Here is a 7,191-nt window from a genome sequence, read left to right as displayed (position 1 = left end):
AAATTAGCTTCATTGTTTTTTAATTTACCATCTGTTAACTCAATAAATATGAGTTCTTAAAGTTAACCTAATTGTCTTGAAATTTGCTGGTTTTGAAGTTGATTAAAGTTATTTAAATTAATTTTATTGTACATCCAGACTAGAAAAAAGCATGTTTGCATTTGGATAGATCTTGGCTAATAATTTACAATAAATGTGCCCATTTGTAAAATGAACCATTTTTGTTTATGGCCCTTTTTATTTATCATTCAATATGTAGATATATAAAGAAGAGATGCTTATATTAGACAAAGAGGTAGCATATGAACATATCAGAAATTATAGCCAGTAAACAGAGTGACCAAGTAAAAACTTTACTGTCTCATGTCTAATAAAAAGGTCATGTAGACATCAACTGGCATACAATTCTTTTCACCCTACATTCCCATGGATAAAAGGAACTACATTTCCATAAATATTGTTCTGCCTCTGGTCATAGTTCACTGGACGAAACATGATCACTGGACCCAATCAGACTGTCCTCGGAGAATTGTGAAAGACAGAAAAAAATCATTCATTCTTTGGGTGGCTTGCCTGGAACATCCACCAGAACACCTGACAATTGCAATTCGTCATGTGACCCAAGAAGGAAAATGAAGACGGGCTCTGAGAGAAGCAGTTGCCTGGGTTCCCTACAGTACTTCAATACTTTTGTTTCTGAGGCCCTGTTGCATCTCTTACTTTATTTTTTTAGAGATGTATTAATTTATTTGAAAGGCAGAGTTACAGAGAGAGAAAGAAAGAGATAGAGAGGCAGAGAGACAGAGATCTTCTATCTGCTGGTTCACTCCCTGTTTGGCCGCAACAGCCAGGACTGGGCAAGGCCGCACCTAGGCGCCAGGAACTCCATCTGGGTCACCCATGTGTGTGGCAGGGGCCCAAGCATGTGAGCCATCTCCTACTGTCCTCCAAGGCATATTAGCAGACAAGCTGGATCGGAAGTGGAGCAGCCTGGACTCAAACCCCGAGGCTCCTATGGGATGCTGACGTCACAGGAGGTGGCTTAAACCTCTGAGCCACAAACCGGCCCCACATTCCTTACTTTAGATTGCATGAAAAACACCTATGTGCTTTTTCCCTTTTTGCCTAAGCTTCTTATTCTCACACTGGTCTTTAGAAAAACGTAAGCTTTTAACATGTAATCTAACTTTCCTTTTCTCTTATGGCTATTGCTTTCTATGGCTTTTCTAAGCAGTCTTTGTTTATCTTCAAGTTATAACATGTTCTCTGAAAGCTTTATGGTTTAAGCTTCTTTTCAATCAATGAGGGTACTTCAAATAGTTGGTGGAAAATAGAATTAAAAGTTAAGATTATTTTGGTACAAAAATAAAATTAATGCATAGTTTTATTTTTTAATATTTATTTATTTATTTGAGAGGCAGAGTTAACAGACACACAGAGAGAAACAGAGAAAGAGAGAGCTTCCATCTGTTAGTTCATTCTCCAAATGGCTGCAATGGCCAGAGCTTGGGAGATCCAACGCCAGGACCCAGGAGCTTCTTCTGGGGCTCCCACACGGGTGCAGGGGCCCAAGCCCTTGGGCCATCTTCCACTGCTTTCCCATGCCACAGCAGAGAGCTGGGTCAGAAGTGGAGCAGCCTGCATTACAGGCGGAAGCCTAACCTGCTACCCCACAGCGCCGGCTCCTCCACCAGCTTTATGAAGTATCTCAAATAATTCACTGCAATAAATTCTGTATATGGTATAAGATGAGGATCAAGGTTTACTTTTTTTTCCCCACATAGAGAACTAATTATTTGTTGAAAACCCTTTCTCACACTGAGTTGCTGTTGTGACGATGAAACTTGGGTGGGGAGTGGGGCATGAAGAAGTCACCTGAAACTAACGACTTGATACTGAAATAAAGGAGACTTATTTTATTAATGAGTTTAAGAAAATGACAGTAGCTTATTCATTTGACCAAAAAAAAAAAAGATGGATTAATAAATCATTCATCAGAATTTATGTCTATGTATTCAAATGTAATGTATCTAAGACATTATTCGGCAACTAATAGCAATTCAGTTTTGTTCAACATTGTTGCCTGCCTGTACTTTTCCATTGTCTTCATAATGTGCATCCATTCATGGTGCAAACATTGAAAGGAACCAGGCACACTGAAATCCAGGCTGGGGCTTTATCTGTTCAATGGACTAGTCTACATTTGCTCAAGATTATTAAGTAAATCCAAACTGATGACCAAGTTGAAGAACTTAACTGATAATCTAAACTGATAACCAAATCGACTGCTGGTCTTGCTTGTTTATCCCACTTCTTTGTACCGTAACTGGAAATTGCGTTGTCTTTTCAATTGCATAAACCAACTTACAGGTCATCTTATGAAGATCCTTTGAGAAAGAGGAATGCTCTTTGTGCTGAAATTTCTATGGCAGAAGAATAGAAGCAAGAAGAAAAGCCCAAGAATGAAGTTCTTAAAGGGAAAGCCAGATTAAGAATGAAGTAGAAACAGAAGTTAGCACAGAATAAAGCAGAACCAAGAGATGATGGGGACATCATTGGAGCAGCTAGATCCAGTTATGCCTGAAGCAGACCTTATACCGTATTTCCCAATGTATGTGGGTGGAGGGAAAGAGGGACAATAAATGAAAGAAAACCAAAAATAAGATCTACCTTTGTGAGTTGGATTTCTGGCTCTGCCAAATCTGAATTTTAGGGCACAGAGTCAAGGAATGGGCATTTAAAACAAGCACTACTTCTAATTCCTGTACACACTAAAGTTTCAGATCTCCTGATCCAACCTCTTCATCTTATGGCTAAGGAAAATGAGACTTATAAAGATTCAATGTCTTCCCCAAGATCACTCAGCAACACCTATTCATTCTAGTTTCATGGGAGTTACCACTGAAAATAACAAGATCCCAACCCTCATGGGCAAACAACTTGCTTAGTAGCAGAACAAGAACCAGGATTCAGTTCAGTTCTTTATTTCGTGGAAACCTGACTTCCCCAAGGTCATGATTTATTACTTTTTTCCTTACTCCAACACGTTTTTGGTTTAAAACGTGAACATTCACTAATGCTAAAGATTTGGGTAGGCCTCCCAATGCATAAAAATAGGAGATGCTTTCAACATTTTAAGGCCAATGTTATGAGTCTACCTACTGTGCTTTTGGAAGCATTATCACTGGTGACAGAGAGAAAGAAAGAAGGAAGCAAACGCAGTACTTCCCCTCACCCCAAAGTCTCAATCAGCCACAAAATCTTTAAACATTTATTTTTTCTTAAAAATTCATTCAAACTATTGCTCAATTCCATTATATGTGTAACTGTTGCCACAGAAAAAGTTTCTTCTAAAAGCTTAAATAAAAAATAAATAGTCCAGAAATCAAGGGTATAATTATTCTTTGGCTTGTATACCAGCAGCACCTCATCAAGTCATCCACTTACTCAAACCCTACTTATATCCTATTCAATTCAATTTGCTATTCTTGTGTCTATCCCAGGATTTCTTTTCTATTAGAGTAACAATGACTACAATACCATTAACAAGGAGAGTCAAGGCATTTGAACACCTAAGGCTGCTTCACATACTTGTATTTACTTGGAAGTCCACTTTAACTTGCTCACGCTTCTTCATTGTATTCAAAACTCATGGGACACATAAAATGGATGAGTTTTATTATATGTCAATTAGACAATAAAAGTCAAGAAAGTTGAATAAAAAAATAATCATAGAGCCAAATGGTTGAGAACTCAAAGACCTGATTGTCCAAGGAATTGGATGGTCTTAACAATATGGATGTGCACATGGGGCCAAACCTACCAGAAACCAGTTAGCAAGCTTTATGAAAGGATACCCAGTGTTTCTAACATTTTAATGTTTATAGGAAAGTGTGTGTATTCACAGGGAAGTGGGGGAGGGGCGGGAGGGGTTGTTGCATTTTTTACTTTTGAGCGGTAGGCAAATGATGACTTCAAAGCAAGAGAGGAGCTAGGAAGAATGAGTAATTAGTGAACAGAATTATTTAAAAATAACAGAAATCAAGCAGCCTCAACACAGTGTAAGGCACATGTCTGTGGGATAGCTTGGGCTAAAATACACTCTGATGGTACTAATGGAGAAATCTTCCTTCACTGAAAACATTCACACACAAGCTTTTCAAAAGCTACCTGCAGGTCAAAATCAGCAAAGGCTACCAGTTTCCTAAAATGTGGCAAAGTGGTCAACACTGAATATTTCAATTTTTCATATAAATGTGAATTTTGATTTTTTCTTGAAAAATTGGAAGGTTTGACATTTCTTTTTTTTAAATAATTATTTTATTTATTTGAAAGAGTTACACTGAGAGAGAAGGAAAGGCGGAGAGAGAGAGAGGTCTTCCATCCGCTGGTTCACTCCCCAATTAACTGCAACAGCCAAAGCTGAGCTGATCCAAAGCCAGGAGCCAGGAGCTTCTTCCGGGTCTCCCATGCGAGTGCAGGGGACTTGGGCCATCTTCCACTGCTTTCCCAGACCACAGCAGAGAGCTGGATCAGAAGAGGAGCTGGGACTCAAACCAGTGCCCATATGGGATGCCAGCATTGCCAAGCTGGGGCTTTAACCTGATATGCCACAGCGCCAGCTCCATGACATTTCATCATTGACACTTACTATCCCCATTTAGACAGAGGATAGGTTCTTCTCATGGTCACGGCCTCCACTACTGCTCATGGGCTTACCTTGATCCGCTTTGCTCACCTTACATGCATGCTTCGACCACTCAGATCTAACGGTTTACAAGCTCTGATATGCAGGCCAATGTCCAAACTCCAGAGAACTTCTGCAAGGTCCTTTACAAGTTGGAGCTGTTTGATTTCAGCTTTTATAGAGACTCCATGTTATAATCTCACTGAATTCCTTCTTTATCCCTAAACAACTCACTCTGTCTTCCTCAGAGTCTCTGCCCATGCTGGTCTCCCTGCTTGGAGTAGCCTACATCATCCATTTCTGCCCAGAGAAGTGTCATTTATCTTCAAAACCTAGTTCAAGTAGCAATTCCTCTATGGAACTTCTGAATCCTGCCAGCTAGTTATTTGCTTCTTCCTAAGTGTTCTCCTAACACTTTGTGCCTCTATTAGCATTGTAATGGATTTTTATGTCTGTTTGCCCAATTGGAAAATGTGCTTTTTGAAGAAGAGAACTCTTAATCATCTCTGTACCCCCAGCCCTTAATAAAGTTCCTGGCATCTATTAGGTATGCAATGAATATTTATTGAATGAACAAAAAGTAGAGTAAGTGAATGAATTAACGAGCACTTCCACAAGAATTGTTTATTGGTTACACAATTACACAAAGCATTTGATCTTTACAGTAAGGGAACTAACTACTCAGGACCATTCACAAAAAAAGTGTGAATTTTTGTTTAAAGATTGATTGATTGATTTGAAAGGCAAAGTGACACAGTGAGAGGGAGAGAATAAGTGGGAGAGGATATCTTCCATTGACTGGTTCACTCCCCAGAAATCTCTGACACAGCCAGGGCTAGGCAAGGTGGAAGCCAGGCGACTGGTGCTCCATCCAGGATTTCCATGAGAGTGGCATTAACCCAAGGACTTGGGCTATTAGCTGCTGCCTCTCAGGCAGATTAGCAGGAAGATGATCAGAAGTGTGGAATAGCTGGGGCTTGAATCACCACTCTGTTATGTGTGTGTCCCAAGTGACAGTTTAACTGCCTGACCACAGTGTCTGCCCCCAAGTTTTGAATTTTTTAATGATCATAACCTTTTCGGATAACAGCTGTTAAAAGTTCCTTTTCATTGTACCCTTGCCAGGAAAACAGGTCTTAAGAAAATAAAATACATACAGTATTAGTCAGTAAAAAAGACACTTGATAGGATGCACGCTTTGGAGAGGGCTGGGAGTAAAACAAGTCACAGCACTTCTCCCTAGGAGCTGATGGCCACTCTGGCAGTATTTACCCCAAATAATGTAAGACTTGGGCTACACAGGGGCAGGAAGGGATTGTTTAGCCAGCAGGCTACCCCATGAACCTGAATTCCTAACACTACGGTAGGCCTTGGAGAGCCACACCACAGCTCTTTCCTCTTGGGCACAAGGTAAGTAGCACAAGTTGGCCGCCATGGGATTATATGGAGCCAGGCAACTAATCCTGGTTCATTACTTGTGAGGCCAATGATATATGCCATTTCTGGGCTATAGCACTTAAATGCCAGCATGAACTTGTTACAGTGATCTTCAATTTTGCCATAGCAACATGTAACACTTAAGATAGTGACTGTTCATTAGCCTGGAACCAGTTGATCTGCAGCAGACCCACAGTGCAACCAAAAAAAAAAAAAAAAATCCCCTAAGTATTGGAAATAATAGAATTATTTGTTATTCTAGCATAACATGACCTATTTTGATTTTTACAATAGATTTGCTCTGTTTTGTTGCAAATGGCAGACTAACGGTTGAAAGTTTCAGGAAGATGACTTCTGTGCAACACACAAAAATATATAACAAAGTGTAGAAAGATGGAATGAACTGATACAGCAGTTATGGTAAGCAATCTGTAGCTAAAATCCCATCCATGGGGAAAGTGGTGAGTTCCGCTCCACCTAAGATATCTGTATTGAATGGTCCCTAAAATTTGATAGGACAAATAAACCCAGAGCTTTAGGATCTCTCCTTCCTATAGTCTAAAAAGAAAAAAAAAATATTTTCACAAGTGTTCCTTTGACTCAAGCCACTGACTGATCCAGGAGTCATCTCTCCACATTTCAATGTCATGTTTCCAGCTGACGTTCCTTGAAGGCCAATGCTGTTCCAGCCTTCTTGCATCTCTCTCATACTCTGTGGTAGGCAATGTTTTATTGTTTATTCTCTTGGGGAAGTGATTTGTGTAGCTTTTGATACCAGCTACCATATTGACCACTCGACATTTCAGATTTAATTGCTTTTTAACCATTTAAGTTGGAGTTGGATTTGCTAAAAGATTTAGTAGCACAACTGTATACTGTCTTGGTCTTCTTCGGCTGCTACAACAGAATACCTTCGGCTAGGTGATTGATAAACAATAGAAATCTAGTGCTCACAGCTCTGGAGGCTGGGAAGTGCCAAATCAAGGTGCCAGGAGATTCAATGTTGGGTGAAAGTTCCCTCCTTGCTTCATGGATAGCACCAGCCGCTGAGTCCTCCCATGGCAGAA

Source organism: Oryctolagus cuniculus, chromosome 4 (assembly GCF_964237555.1).
Source record: "Oryctolagus cuniculus chromosome 4, mOryCun1.1, whole genome shotgun sequence".
In the NCBI taxonomy this organism is placed as follows: Eukaryota; Metazoa; Chordata; class Mammalia; order Lagomorpha; family Leporidae; genus Oryctolagus; species Oryctolagus cuniculus.
The sequence above is the reverse complement of the archived record's forward strand: the minus strand, read 5'-3'. Positions refer to the sequence as shown.